The sequence below is a fragment of the Mobula birostris genome, chromosome 13, assembly GCF_030028105.1.
Source record: "Mobula birostris isolate sMobBir1 chromosome 13, sMobBir1.hap1, whole genome shotgun sequence".
In the NCBI taxonomy this organism is placed as follows: domain Eukaryota; kingdom Metazoa; phylum Chordata; class Chondrichthyes; order Myliobatiformes; family Myliobatidae; genus Mobula; species Mobula birostris.
In genome coordinates, this window is record NC_092382.1 from 49,248,765 (window position 1) to 49,265,078 (window position 16,314).

Genomic DNA, 16,314 nt, shown 5'->3' on the forward strand with positions numbered 1-16,314 from the left:
CACTGTGGTCTGTGAGGATTTTGTGAATAAAGCGCCATTCTCCAATTTAGAATCTCAAGCCGGGGAGCAAGGGCTATCGTTTGTATATGACAACCCCGCGTTGATGTAGACAGGAGCATTATATCACAGACCGACCCCCCCCGCACCCCCGACTGGTGGTGTAGACAGGAGCATTGTATATGTAAGTTGTATTTATGGCATTGAGATAACCAGACACCACAGCCCTCCACGACCTCTCTATCCAGGCCTTTCGATATTCGACTTCATTCGTAAATTTGGCCACACGGCCATCAATACTGTCATCCGATGCATTGACATAGAACGTAAACAGAAACGTTGCCAACACAGACCCCTGTGGATGTCTGCGGTAGTAATCTCAGGATTACTGCCTGCGCCACGTGTTAGTGATGTAAGAATAACGTGATCAGGCGTATTAATGTGTGGCTGAGAGACTTGTGTTGGGGGCAGGTCTTCAGATTCCTGGATCACTGAAGCCTCTTCCGGGGAGGTACGACCGGTACAAAAAGGACGGGTTACACCTGAACCCAAAGGGATTCAATATCCTAGCGGGCATATTTAAGAAAGCTGTTAGTGAGGGTTTAAACGAGTTTGGCAGTGGGAGCGGGTTTGCAACAAGAATGTCCAGGTTGTGAGCTTCTTTGAGTACACGGCCTGCTTTTCCGACGCAGGGGAAGTGCAGGAAGAGTCCATGGAGGGGAAGCTTGTTTCTCTGATGTTCTCTGCTCTCCAAAGTTCTCTGCAGTTCCTGGCAGTCATGGGCAGAGCAGTAGCCATACGAAGGCGTGAAGTATCGACAAGAAGCTCAGAGACCTCGGCCCTCACCCTGCCTTGTGTAGCTGGATCCTGGACTTCCTGTCAGATCGCCGGCAGGTGGTAAGAGTGGGCTCCCTCACCTCTGTCTCTCTGACCCTCAGCACTCATACCCCACAGGGTTGTCTCCTTGCCCCCTCCTCTACTCTCTGTATTCCCATGACTTGTGTCCCCACCCACAGCTCCAATCTGCTAATCAAATTCGCTGATGAAACTGCATTGATTGGCCTAATCTCAATTAATAACGAGGCAGCCTAAAGATAAGAAGTCATCACCCCGATACAGTGGTGTCAAGAAAACAACCTCTCCCTCATGGTGACAAAAACAAAGGAGCTGGTTGTGGACTACAAGAGGAATGGAGACAGGGACCAAATTCAACATTTCCAAGTCTGTTATTGACACAAAATGCACATTTTAATATTGATCAGGACACAGTGTATTTTATATATTGTTAATGACATAAAACGTATTTATAGATTGTTACTGACAGAGCATCGTATAATTTGTGTTCCGTGTGTTATCTGAATGTACTTGCCTGTGATGCTGCCACAAGTCAGTGTTTCTCTGTACCTGTACCTTCCCGTACTTGTGAACTTGGCAATAAGTTCAACAGGACCTGAGAAATCTCAATGAGATTTGATTAGTGATGATGATCTTGGCAGCTCGGTTGGTCGAATGTATGAGACAGTACACTGTTAAATGCAAAACCCTGAACGGTGTTGATGATCAGAGGGATCTTAGACTCCAAGTTCATCGCTCCCTGAAAGAGACTGCACAGATTGATCCGGTGGTTAAGAAGGCAAATGACGCGGTTGTCTTTATTAGTTGAAGCACTGAGTTGAAAAGTCGGGAAGTTGTGTTGTGGCTGTTGCGAGCCTGCGGTCGGACTGTGACTGTGTCTTTAAGAGCGCCGGAGTGAGGAGGCGGGACTATGACGTCAGTCACAGGCTGACGGCGCTAACTGTGGATTTAACCATAAGAGAGAGAGAGCGATCTGCAGACAGGCAGTCGGCCAGTCCAAAGAGAGAGAGACTGGAAAAGCTGATAGCTTCAGTTTGTCACAGCTGAGGCTTGGAACTCTCCTATGCTCTTGATCATCGGTACACGAAACCACAATGAATGTGTGTGGCTATCACTTCGTATAATCGATAGGAGTGAATTTTGGAATATCTTGGGGGACTGCTTGTGTTAACCCTTGCCTGGGTATGTTGAGTGGTAATACCTGTAAAACGGTATTCCTGTGACAGGTCACTTTCGCTGATAACTCGTATGTGACTTTGTCGAGGGCGCAGAGGAGCTTTACCAGGATACTGTCTGGATTAGAGGGCATGATCTGTAACGAGAGGTTGGACAAACTTGGGTTGTTTTCTCCAGAGCGGCGCAGGCTCGGGTGAGACTGGATAGACGTTTATAAGATTACAAGAGGTAGAGATAGAGTGGACAGACGATATATTTTTCCTGGGGGTTGAAATGTCTAACACATTTAAGATGAGAGGAGATGTGAGCTGCAAGTTTGTTTCTATCTACATTACGACAGTACATTGAACTGATATACGACAAACAATAACTGTAACAAAGCATTATGGCTGCAGAGAAAGTGCAGTGCAGATAGACATATGGTGCAGGGTCACGTCGAGTTACATTGCGAGGTCGAGTCCATTTTATCGTACTGGAGACCATTCATTCGGCTTATAACCGCAGACAGGAAGCCGTCCTTGAGCCTGGTGGTACGCACTTTAAGGCTTTTGTATCTCTTCCCCGATGGGGGAGCGGGTTTGCAGCAAGAATGTCCAGGTTGTGAGGATCTTTGAGTACATGGCCTGCTTTTCCGACACAGGGGAAGTGTAGGAAGAGTCCATGGAGGGGAGGCTTGTTTCTCTGATGTTCTCTGCTCTCCAAAGTTCTCTGCAGTTCCTTGCAGTCATGGGCAGAGCAGTAGCCATACGAAGGCGTGAAGTATCGACAAGAAGCTCAGAGACTCGGCCTTCACCCTGCCTTGTGTAGCTGGATCCTGGACTTCCTGTCAGATCGCCAGCAGGTGGTAAGAGTGGGCTCCCTCACCTCTGTCTCTCTGACCCTCAGCACTCATACCCCACAGGGTCGTCTCCTTGGACCCCTCCTTTACTCCCTGTAGACCCATGACCTGTATCGCCACCCACAGCTCCAATCTGCTAATCAAATTCGCTGACGACACTACATTGATTAGCCCAATTTCAAATAATAACGAGAAGTCATTACCCCGACACAGTGGTGTCAAGAAAACAACCTCTCCCTCATGGTGACAAAAAAAAACAAAGAAGTTGGTTGTGGACTGCAGGAGGAATGGAGACAGGGACCAAATTCAACATTTCCAACTCAGTTATTGACACAAAATGCACATTTTAATATTGATCAGGACAATATATTTTATACATTGTTAATGACATAAAACATACGTATAGATTGTTACTGACTGAGAATCGTATACTTTGTGTTCCGTGTGTTATCTGAATGTACTTGCCTGTGATGCTGCCACAAGGCAGTGTTTCTCTGTACCTGTACCTTCCCGTACTTGTGCACTTGGCAATAAATTCAACGGGACCTGAGAAAACTCAGTGAGATTTGATTAATGATGATCATCTTGGCAGCTCGGTCAGTTGAATGTTAAAAGACACTGTTAAATGCAAAACCCTGAACAGTGTTGATGATCAGAGGGATCTTAGACTCCAAGATCATCGCTCCCTGAAAGAGACTGCACAGATTGATCGGGTGGTTAAGAAGGCAAATGTCATGGTTGTCATTATTAGTTGAAGCAATGAATTCAAAAGTCAGGAAGTTGTGTTGCAGCTTTATAAAACTAGATAGAACACATCTGGAGTGTTTCATACAGTTCTGGTCGCCCCAATTCTAGGAAGGATGTCGGGGCTTTGGAGAGGGTGCCGAAGAGGTTTACCAGGATATTGCCTGGATTAGAGGGCATGAGTTATTACAGAAGTTTGGACAAACTTACTCTGCCTGCGGTGGGAGACTCTATCGGTCACGTGATCCCGTTTGCCCCTCCCATTTAACTGCAGACGGGCAACATCTGCGCGTCTGTTTCCGAGGCCCCGCCCTCCAGATGACGCAACATTCACTTTGCGCATGCTCAGTGTTGTCTGCGGGCTCAGGAAGGGATCCTCGCCTCTTGGGTTGGGAGCCGGGGGTCGCGATCATTGTCTGCGAGCCGAAGATATCACTTTCCCATCGGTGAGTATTGAGACCGATCCCGAGCGGGGTGATCCGATGTTGGCTGCGAGCCCCGAACTGAGGGCCAGTTCCTCATTTAACTTGCAGTTATCTGGGCTCGTCAAAAATGTGTAGACTTCACTTAATCTGCATTGAACGATCCAAACCAGGAGCCCGGTCTCTCTATTTCTGCAAAATTGAAATGGAAGTCCCGCCAACAGGTCACATGAGGCTGTGTGCGCAGATCTGCCCCGCCCTCTGCTTTGTGACGCAATATCACGGTGTGTGTTAAAGTAGTCCCCGGATGGGTAGTGATGCTTCCTCCATATTGTGTTGGGGAAATCTGATGTTGGCCACTGAGTCCCATTAACTCCCCCCAACTCTCCTCACTTCCTGAGGCTCCTCGCATTTGTCCTTGAGCTTCATGGCTGTTGTGTCTTTTCCCAGATTGGGGTGGGTGAGGAAGGAGAACTTCCCAGGTTGTGGGGATCTTTGATTTCACTGCCTGCTTTACCAGGGGACTGGGAAGTCTAGAAGGGAGAATGGTTTCTGTGATGTGCTGATCTGTATCCAAAGGTCACTGCAATTCCTCGCAGTCACGGGCAGAGTAGTTACCATGCAAAGGTGTGAAGTGTCCGGATAGGATGATGTGTTGATGAAGTGAGGTTGGGTGAGGATCAAAGCATATGTGAAAGTTCTTGTTGTTTGTTCTAACTTTGTCATTTTAGAATTTTTATACAGTAGTCTGTGCTATTAATTCAGTATCTGTGTATTGCTGGAGGACCATCAGTGATTGTTCTCGATCCCTTCTCCCACCTGGTTCCATCTGCTTATCCCTGCCCATCTTGTTCAACTACTGTCCAGTCTTGTAACACCACCTCCCACCCACCCCCCCACCCCACCTGCTTCAGAGATACCCTGCTCTACGGACAACGTGGCAGAGCAGGGTATCTTGCAGGGGACTTTAAATCACACAAGTTTGGATTCATTGATGAAATCTGTTAAATTTCTTTCGTTCACCCCCTGAAATCATTAAAAATGTCCATTAAGCAGCCTTTGAATACAAACTCTCACGCACATGTGATGTTATTCTGGTGCCCCCACATAAAACCATGAGATATACCGTAGGAGCAAAATTAGGCCATTTGGCCCATCGCACCTGCTCTGCCATTTAATCATGCCTGTTCCAATTTTCCTCAGTCCCAGTCTCCTTCCTTTTGCCCATAAACTGTCATCATCAAGAATCTAGAAACCTCTGCCTTTGATATCCATAAATACTTGGCCTTCACAGCTGCCCATGGCAAAGGATTCCACAGATTCAGCACTCTCTGGCTAAAGAAATTCCCCCTCATTCACCTTTCTAAAAGGACGTCCCACTGCCCCCTTTATACTGAGATGACATCCTCTGGTCCTGGACTCTCCCAATACAGGACACATCCTCTCCATATCCACTTGATCAAGGCCATTTACCATTTGATAGGATTCAATGAAATCATCCTTCATTCCTCTGAGTACAGGTCCAGAGCCATCAAATGCTCTTCATATGACAGGCCATTCAATTCTGTACTCATTTTCGTAAACCTCCTTGGAACTCTCTCCAGTATTAGCACATCCTTTCTGAGATAAGGGGCCCAAAACTGCTGAGAATAATCCAAGAGCTTTATAAAGTTTCAACATTACATCCTAACTTTTATGTTTTAGTCTTCTTGAACTGAATGCTTGCCTTCCTCACCACAGACTCAACCCACAAATTAACCTTTAGGGAATCCTGCACAAGGACTCCCAAGTCCATTTGCACCTCAGATTTTTTTTGTACATTCTCTCCATTTAGAAAATAGCCAACCCTTTCATTTCTTCTAGTGAAGTGTATCATCATGCACCTCCCAACACAGTATTCTATCTGCCATTTCCTTGCCCATTTTCCTGATCTTTCTCTAGCCTCCCTACTTCTCCAAAATGACCTGTCCTTCCACCTATCTTTAAATTCCCTGCAAACTTTGCAACAAAGCCATCAATTCCATCATCCAAATCATTGGCATATAACATGAAAAGAATCGTTCCCAACATAGACCCCTGTGGAACTCCACTAGGAACCGGTAGCAAGCCAGAAAAGGCTGTCTCTATTCCCACTCGCTTCCTCCTGCCAATCAGTCACTACCTTTTCCCTGTAATAACATAGGCTCAGAGTTTGTTAAGGGTTCTCACGTGTGGCACCTTGTCAAAGGCCTGAAAATCCAAGTACACAACATCAACCAATTCTCCTTTGTCTACCCTGTGTATTATTTCTTCAAAGCATTCCAACAAATTTATCAGACAAGATTTTCCCTTGAGGAAACAATGCTGACTCCGGCCTATTTTATCTTGTGCCTCCAAGTACCTCGAACTCACATCCTTAACAATCGACTCCAACATCTTCCCAACCACTGTCAGATTGAGTGGCCTATAGTTTCCTTTTTTCTGCCTCTCTCCCTTCTTAAAGAGAGGAGTGACATTTGCAATATTCCATTCTTCCAGAGCCATTCCTGAATCAAGTGATTCTTGAAGGATCATTACTAATGCCTCCACGATCTCTCTGGCCACCTCTTTCAGAACTGTGGGCATAAACCATCAGGTCCAGGTGACTTATCTGCCTTCAGATCTTCAGTTTCCTGAGAACCTTCTCTTTTGCTGTGGTCCTTTCTGTTCAGGTCCCACCTTCACTGGAAGAGAGCCATGGAACAAAAAGTCTTACCCCTCTCCTTCCCTCCTCCCACCACAAGCCTGATGTCATGCATGGGTTTGCTACACCAGGGTCTGGCGTCATGTGTATGATTCCTTATGTTAGGGTTCCCCAAACTTCTTTGCACCGTGGACCGGTTTAATATCGGCCGACGGGGGAGGGTGTAGGGGGGATGTTCAAGTTCTACATTGTGTGACAGGGAATGAGGAAAGGTGCAGCTGACTCATATCACCAAATCATATCATTTCCATTCTCTCTGTGTCCTTCATCCTCACTCTCTCTCATCTCCAGTGGTCTGCGCCCCAGTGGTTGGGGACCACTGCCTTACATCTGTGGGTTTGTTTCTCTTGTTTGTGCTGTTTAATATTTTTTTTCCATTCAGACAAGGGAGACACATCCAGATCTGTCACATTCTCTCATTGTGGGTGGGGATTTTTTTTCATTGACTCTATTCCACTGTTACAAATTGCCGAAGGGCAGCCAATGTTTCGAGGTATATAGCCCTATTAATGCAAGAAGGAAGCCTTTTCTGTTTTTCTGGGCTTCTCAAACATTTGTACACTTCAGTGAAATCTTCCTCCAGAAGTTCCAGAGGAGAAGCTCAGTCTGTCTAATATTTCCACACAATTAAAGTGGGGAATCGTTTATTATTGTCATGTACCGAGGTTTAATGAAAATCTTGTCTTGCATACCATCCTCTCAGATCAACAAATTACAACAGTAGAAAATAGTAAAACATTAACAGAGTGTAACAAAGCATTATGGTTACAGAGAAAATCCACTGCAGGAGGACATATGGTGCAAGGTCACGTCGACTTACATTATGAAGTGAAGAGTCCATCTTATAATGCTGAGGAATATTCAGTTTGCTTATAACAGCAGAATGGAAAATGTCCCTAGGTCTGGTGGTATGTTTTCTGTTCTTTTGTTTTCATTTATCTTCGACCTGATGGGTGGTTGATAATCGATAATGTCTGGTCTGGAGTTCTGGGAATCTTTAATTATGTTGGCTGATTTACTGAGGCTGCAGGAAGTATAGAGAGAGTATAGAGAGAGGCTTGTTTCCATGATGTGTCCACAGTTCTATTTCTTGAAGTCAAAAGAAGAGAATAGCTGTGCAAAGGTGTGAAGTATCCGGATGGGATACTTTTTATGGAGTAAGCTTAAATTTGCCGGATCAATAACCACACTACAAACAGTTCTTTACTTTATCCTTTTCACCAGTTTATTTCTTCGAACTCAGCCGGCGAGAAGCTCAGAGCCAAGCATCAGAGGGACACAACTCCTCTCCCTCTGGCTGCTCATGATGAATCTCTGTCTAACATGCAGAAACGTTCCAGTTATAGAACTAGCGAAACAAAGAGCACTTTAGTTCAACTGGTATTCCCACCAAGTCCGTTGGAGCAAAACTTAATTTATTAGATAAGAGAGTCCACTAAATCAGGGTTTTAAATTCAAATGAATGTTCTGTCCAATCCTTATTAGTTATTCTCTTTCGTTAGACACTTTGTTCAATTCGTGTCTCATGAGAACTCAACTCTACATAACGTTCCCAAGAGATATCTGTGAGTCGTTAATCTAAACAAGCTGCAAGCAGATCCCTCAGTGAAAGACAGAACAGAAATTTGCACACTATCTGGAACAAAGCACACATAAGTTTGGACTTAGTTTTAACCCATTATTTACAAGAGTCCAAGAATCATTTCTTACATCCCCCAATACCCTTAAAACTTCACCACCAGAGTGTTGTAGCAGATAGTTGCCTTTCTGACTGAAAACCTGTGACTAGTGGAGTGCCACATGGATCAGTGCTGGATCTGTTGTTGTTTGTCATCTATATCAGTAACCTGGATGATAGTGTGGTTAACTAGATCAGCAAATTTGTGGATGACACCAGGATGGGTAGTGCAGTGGACAGCGAGGAAGACTACCATGGCTTGCAATGCGATCTGGTCCGCTGGAAAAAATGGGTTGAGAAATGGAAAATGGAATTTAATGTAGACCAGTGTGAGGTGTTGTACTTTAGTAGTAGCTGCCAGGGTAGGTCGTACACAGTGACCGGTATGGCACTGAGAAGTATTGTAGAAGAAAGGGATATGGGAATACAGGTCCATATTTCACTGAAAGTTGTGTCACAGTTCAACAGGATGGAAAAAAAGATTTTGGCATATTGGCCTTCATAAACAAAAGTGCTAAGTAAAGGAGATGGATGTTATGTTGACTTTGTACAAGACATTGGTGAGCCATAATTTGGAGTATTGTGTGCAGTTTTGGTCACCAACCTACAAGAAAGATGTAAAAGAGATTGAAAGAGTTCAGAGAAAATTCACAAGGATTTTGCCTGGTCTGGAGGTCTTGGGTTATGAGGAGAGATTGAACAGGTGTGGGCTTTATTCTTTGGAATGTAGAAGATTGAGGGGAGATTTGATGGAGGTGTACCAAAATTATGAGGGTTATAGATGGGGTAGATGCAAGATGGCTTTTTCCAATGAGATTGGTTGGGACTACAACCAGAGGCCATGGGTTGAGGGTGAAAAGCGAAACATTAAGGGGAACATGAGGAAAAACTTCTTCACACAGATGATCATCCAGGTGTGGAATGAGCAGACAGCCCAACTGGTGCATGTGAGCTCAATTTCAACATTTAAGAGCTTGTATAAGTACCTGGATGGTAGGGGTACGGAGGTAAACAGTTTAAATAGTTCAACACAAACTAGATGGGCTAAAGGGCCTGTTTCTGTGTTGTAATTTTCTATGACTCTGTGACAAGGACATGAAATAATACTAATATTCATGTAGTTCCTTTTAACAACTGTGCGCGCCAACCATTCATCTGGGCAGGAAACGTTTATGTGGCTTTAAAACTGTGGCACCTTACATTGACAGTAGATAAAAGAAAATCCCAGCTGCACGTCAACAAAGGCTATTTGTGTGAGTGTGTTTCAGTTACTGTGGGGCCAGGCACCCGTGCAGCTCAGTGGGAACAGGGAATAATACCAATGCAGAGTGTTAACTAAGCCAAGTCACAGACTGGAGACGGCAGAAATATCCCATTCTTATAGAGACAAGAAGAGCATCAGAGAGTTTGATGGTCATTCCAGATACCAGCACTGTGCCCATTTAGAAGAGAATTTCTCCGTCCAACTTGGGTTGAACTTCACTGTAACAGTGAGATACCAGATCACACCTTGGCAACTAAAGTGATCTCATCTGAAATGTTGTCCTTCACCCACTGGTGAATTTTATATATTTTTTTCAGGTTAAAAACGACAAGGAATTTATCTACGGGAATCGCGAACCCAACACACCAGTTTTGCTGTCTCTGTCCACGTATATCCAGAAGTGGAGCAAGGGATTCACTCGATCATCCTTCCTGCTCAGACTCTGGGGAGGGTTTACTCAATCATCCTTCCTGCTCAGACTGTGGGGAGGGATTCACTCGATCATCTAACCGACTGGCATGTCCGTCAGTTTACACAGGGGAGCAGCCGTTCACCTTTTCAGACTGTGGGGATTCAAGGTCATCTCATGAAGGTACATCAGCAAGTTCACACTGGGACAAGGCCATTCACCTGTTCTGTGTGTGAGAAGGGATTCAGTCGGTCTTCCCACCTGTGGACACGCCAGTCAGTTCTCACTGGGCAGAGGCTGGTCATCTGCTGAATTTGTGGGGAAGGATTCACTCGGTCATCTGACCTAATGGCTCACCAGCCAGTTTGCACCGGGGAGAGAACGTTCACCTGCTCAGACTGCGGGAAGGGATTCATTTGGTCATCTCAACTGAAGGTACATCAGCGAGTTCACACTGGGGAGAGGCCGTTCACCTGCTCAGAGTGTGGGAAAGGATTCACTCAGTTATCCAACCTACAAGCACACCAGTCAGTTCACACTGGGGAGAGGCCATTCACCTGCTCAGTCTGTGGGAAGGGATTCACTTGCTCATCTAAACTGAAGGTACATCAGCGAGTTTACACAGGGGAGAAGCCATTCACCTGCTTAGACTGCGGGAAGGGATTCACTCGATCATCTCAACTGAAAGAACATCAGCTAGTTCACACAGGGGAGAGGCCGTTCACCTGCTCAGACTGTGGGATGGGATTCACTCGGTCATCCAACCTGTTGGTACACCAACGACTTCACACTGGGGAGAGGCCATTCATCTGCTCAGACTGTGGGAAGGGATTCACTTGGTCATCTCATCTACTAAAACACCAGCAAGTTCACATTGGATGGAGGCCGATCACCTGCTCAGACTTTGGGAAGAGATTCTCTCAGCCATCTCCACCAAATATGCATCATTGAGTTCACACTGGGGAGAGGCTGTTCACCTGCCATGAATGTGGGAAGTGATTCACTTAGTAATCTAACCTTGTGACACACTACCAGGTTCACACTGGGCAGAAAGTTTCAATAAGCTGCATGCTGGATATTCGTCCATCACCATTGCTGAATGCAATTTCGAGAGTGACTGTCGGTGCTGAAATCTGCAATTATTGCTGCTGCTCACCACACCCAGTCCTGCACCCTGGTCACTGGGCATGGGAGGAGTTTCTTCTGCTGCACATTCACCTTTAATAGGACTGGAGTTTAATATTCTGGATCTGAGACAAATAAATCAGTTCTATTTTAAACTCTTATCTCCGGTACTTAGTGAATTTATAACACAACTAGCGTACAATAGAGTCATCCCAGGCCGGCTGGACCCACTGTCAGTTGCATGACAGTCCTTTTCAATCCTCCCCTGTTGTTCCCCTCTCGCTCTCCCTGTGGTGATCGGTTCCAAACAGTCACCAACCTGGGGGTGAAGAGGTTTCCCTTGAATTTTCTGCAGACTGAAGAAGTCAAGTTGACTGCAGTTCTGTCTGAGATGTTCTTCACCACTCAAATCTCTGGGCTGAGGAAGAATGACATTGGTAGTTAACGTCCTTATTCACGGCTCATTTCCACATTATGGGTCATTTTCCCTGCTTTGAAAGGGTCCTTAGAAATCACCCCTGTCCTCTAAAGACTGAAAGCAGAATGGGAAACCATCAGTTGGATGTTCAACGAAGCAGGGTCAGAAACCAGAGGTGGGCACATGGCAGAGTTTGGGGATCTGGACGATGGTCGGGGTAAGAACGTATGATGAGGAGAAGGGAATCCACAACAGGGCGTGGCAACGAATGACAGTAGCAACATTTGGAAGCTGAGTGACGGGGAAAATCTTTCGGTTGTCTGACTGATGACACAAACAATATCTGTGCTGAGGTGCTCCACTGGTCGAGGAACATGTGTGTGTTGGGAATGGTTTTATCTAGTGAGGGAGTTGTTCCTGCTTGTTTATCCAGTAATATTATATCCGGATGGTTATTATGGATTGTCCTATCTGAAAAAATGTATTGATTATCATATAATTTGTAAGATTTTGACTCTAAAACTGGATCAGGCTTGAATTTATGATGCCTTAATGAAGTGATGGAGGGCATTCATGAGTCTGTATTTTAAATCAAGATTTTGGTGAATGATATTTGCGACTTGATTGTACATTTGTAAGTAATCAGATTAAGTTAAACTGCTGCAGGATCCTGGAATGTGGCCTTTTATATATTGGCGAGACCCGACGCAGACTGGGAGACCGCTTTGCTGAACATCTACGCTCTGTCCGCCAGAGAAAGCAGGATCTCCCAGTGGCCACACATTTTAATTCCACATCCCATTCCCATTCTGACATGTCTATCCACGGCCTCCTCTACTATAAAGATGAAGCCACACTCAGGTTGGAGGAACAACACCTTATATTCTGCCTGGGTAGCCTCCAACCTGATGGCATGAACATCGACTTCTCTAACTTCCGCTAGGCCCCACCTCCCCCTCGTACCCCATCTGTTACTTATTTTTATGCACACATTCTTTCTCTCACTCTCCTTTTTCTCCCTCTGTCCCTCTGAATATACCTCTTGCCCATCCTCTGGGTCCCCCCCTCCGCCCCTTGTCTTTCTTCCCGGACCTCCTGTCCCATGATCCTCTCGTATCCCCTTTTGCCAATCACCTGTCCAGCTCTTGGCTCCATCCCTCCCCATCCTGTCTTCTCCCATCATTTTGGATCTCCCCCTCCCCCTCCAACTTTCAAATCCCTTACTCACTCTTCCTTCAGTTAGTCCTGATGAACAGTCTCAGCCTGAAACGTCGACTGCACCTCTTCCTACAGATGCTGCCTGGCCTGCTGCGTTCACCAGCAACTTTGATGTGTGTTGAGAGGAATTGAATTGATTGCAGAGCTGCGCTATTCCCATTGGTGTGAAGCGATGTCAATCACCGGTTACACCCAATAGTAGAGGCGGACCAGCCAAGTGGGCGTTACCCCTTCTCCTGCTGGAACGCGAACTGCCCGTTAAAGCGGAACAAATCAAAAAGTAAATGTCCGCTTTTTGATTTATTTCCATTTCCCTCCGAGGGAAGTTGGGGCATTTGTGAAGCGTCTCCTGCGGCCGGAGTCTGATGTATCGCTGAGAGGTAGGAGGACACCACTCGGCCCGTCGGTTTGATGCCGGTTCCCTGGGGAGGGAGAGGGTGATTTTATTGAAAGGATGAAGACGGTGAGAGAGGGGGCGGACAGGATGTTTGTCCCGGTGGGGACAGGAGGGGCTCATCTGTGGAAATGTCTGAGCCCACGGTAGTGGCGATTCACCACATTGGGGGGCAAACACCGGCAGACTGTTGCCCTGCAATCGGGGCCAATGGTCCGGGCAAAGTGACAATTATTTGTGCTTTGTTGAGATTGTACCGGGAATATGGTGTAAAATCCTGCTCCCCACACTAACACGGGTTATACAGACCAAAGAACAAACTGCCGGAGGAACTCAGTGGGTCGGGCAGCATCTGTGGAGGGAAATGGACCGTCAACATTTCGGGCCGAGACCCTCCCTCTGGACTGAGAGTGGACGGGAAATAGTCAGAGAAAAGAGGTGAGGGGTGGGGATGGGGCAAGAGCTGGGGAGTGAGAGGTGGGTCCAGGTGAGGGGGAGGTGGGAAGGTGAAAATAGTGACAGGAGTGGGAGGTGAGTGGTTGGGGCAACACGCGGCTGCAGAAGATGGAAATTAACTCCATAGAGGATTAACAAAGAGGTTAGAGAGTATTTGTTATAGAGAGTGCAATGAAGATTCACCAGACTGATCCCTGGAGTGGTGGGGTCATCATATGAAGAAAGATCAAATGTGATAACCCTTTCATTTAGAGAACCGAGGGCTGAGAGGTGAACACATTGAAATGCACAACATCATTACCGGTTGAACCAGGGATCCCAGTCTCTGAAAAACGGGGTGGACTGTCCGGGACTGAGATGAGGGGAAATGTCTCCACTCCTAGGGTGGTGAATGTCTGTAAATCCCCACCACAGAGGGCGGTGAAGACTCAGTGATCGTCCTCACATAAAACAGAGGCCAGCAGATGTGTGGAGACCGAAGGGATCGAGGAAATGAGGATCGGACAGAAACATGTGGCTGAGATGGGAGAGCAGCCGCCATCTTGTTGATGGTTAGAGGGGCTGAATGGCCACAGATTCTGTTTCAGTGTTCCTGCAGATACACCAACAGCTTCACACTGGGAAGCGGCCGTTCACCTGCTCCATGTGTGCAAAGAGACTCATTCAGTTAACCCATCTTGTGATGCTCCAGTGAGTTCACAATAAATAGAGGCCACATTTCTGTCCGGAGTCAGCAAAGAGTTTTACTCAATCATCCCAGCTGCTGCAACACCAGCAACTTCACATCAGGGAGGAAGTTCAAATCAGCTCTGTGTTAAATGTTTAACCATCACGGTGACTGAAGGCAGCTGCAGGTTCAGGAGGGACTGTTACTGTCAGAATCTGCAGTTCTTGTGGCTGCTCATCGCACCCAGGACTGACCCCTGGTCACTGAGCATTGGAGGAGTCCGTTCTGCTGATGTTAGCCTTAAACTAGACTGGTGTTTAATATTGTGGATCTGTGAAAAATAAATCAGTTCTGTATCAAATCCCGTGTCTCAGGTACTTACTGTCTCTGCCACACTCACAATGTATACTAGAGAGGCCACTCGGCCCATCTTGTCCCTGCCCATGCTTCTGTTCCACATCAGTATTTTAAAACCAATCCCTGCCGCTCCGCTGTCACTCTCCCTGTGATGACAGGTTGCAACTGGTCACCACTCCTTGGGATAGGAGATTTCCCTTGAATTTCATAGAATCATAGAAATCTACAGCACATTACAGATCCTTTGGCCCACAATGTTGTGACGACCATGTAACTTACTGTAGAAACTGTCTACAATTACCCTACCGCATAGCCCTCTATTTTCCTAATCTCCATGTACCTATCTAAGAGTCTCTTAAAAGACCCTATTGCATCCGTCTCTGCCACGTCACCGGCAGTGCATACAACACACACACCACAATTTGTTTAAAAAACTTAGCTCTGACATCTCCTCTGTACCTACTTCCAAGCAGCTTAAACCTATTCCTCCCTCATGTTAGCCATTTCAGCCCCGGGAAAAAAAGCCTCTGTCTATCCACACGGCCAATGTCTCTCATCATCCTATACACCTGCATGGATTTCCTTCATGCTTCTCTCTGGGCTGAATAAGACGATGAGCTCACTGTGGTTTGATGTCCTTCAGAGCTCTGGATGAAGTTGGTTAAACGCCTTCTTCCCCGCTCTTTTCAACGTTTTCTGTCATTTTCACTCATTTCAAAGGACTGTGTCTCAGACAGTTGGTTTGTTGCAATGCGCCTCGAAAGTCTGACAGCAGACTGGGGAGTGAATCTTCGATGGTGCACAGTCCGAAACCAGCCTGAATCAGGGCTTTGGGGCTCCAGAAAGAGATGGGGCCGAGAGTTTACAAGGAAGAGGAAGAAGAGGAATCAGACCAGCAGGATGTGGCTACAAATGAAAGACCAGAAACATTTTGAAACTGTTTGTTTGATTGAAAGAAAAGGTGGTGAATTTCTGCAAAATACTGGAGGAAATCAACAGATCAGGCCGCAAATGTGGAGAGGAACAAATAAACAACGTTTAGGCCAAGCCCCTTCAGCATGCATTGGCTGTGTACTCCTCTGCTTTGTTGCTGCCTGAACTGCAGGGTTCCTCCAGCATTTTATGTGTTTGTGTCCACATCTCCTGCAACAGCAGCATCTCTTGTGTTTCTTATCTGCATTTGTAAGAACGTTCTACTTTGGCATTAAACACGCGGAAAGTGTAAGTGTATTGTTTTATGGGAGCTGCTTTCTGCGTTAAAAGAGCTGCTGAGTTTTCTACACAAAAAAAAACTGAGGTATGGACATGGAACCTGTGCTTGCAGAAACTTTTAATGGCACCATGATTACCCAGAAAGCTCTGCGCTGCAGTTTTCGCCGTCTCTGAAGCACCGATCAAATGCGCAGGCGTCAGGGTTGCGGCGGGTCCCGAATATCACGCATGCGCAGTACACAAAAGGCCTCGGATGTCGCTGCCGGTGAGTGTTTCTCCGTGCGACTGTTTTCACTACCGACTGAGGGGTAATTGCTTTGAGATACGGACACTGTGACCGCGATCTCGGGACAGTCGTGCTC

General features: G+C 46.3%; 1 protein-coding gene across 1 annotated transcript in view; it reads left to right on the forward strand.

The window, feature by feature from the left end:
- The first annotated feature begins 3,933 nt into the window (after nt 1-3,933).
- Nucleotides 3,934-16,314, forward strand: part of LOC140206820 (uncharacterized) — a 107,051-nt gene continuing 94,670 nt past the window's right edge. Inside the window, exon 1 of the mRNA XM_072275058.1 lies at nt 3,934-4,056. The gene's annotated coding sequence lies outside the window, so the exon portion shown is untranslated. The remainder of the gene's footprint in view (nt 4,057-16,314) is intronic.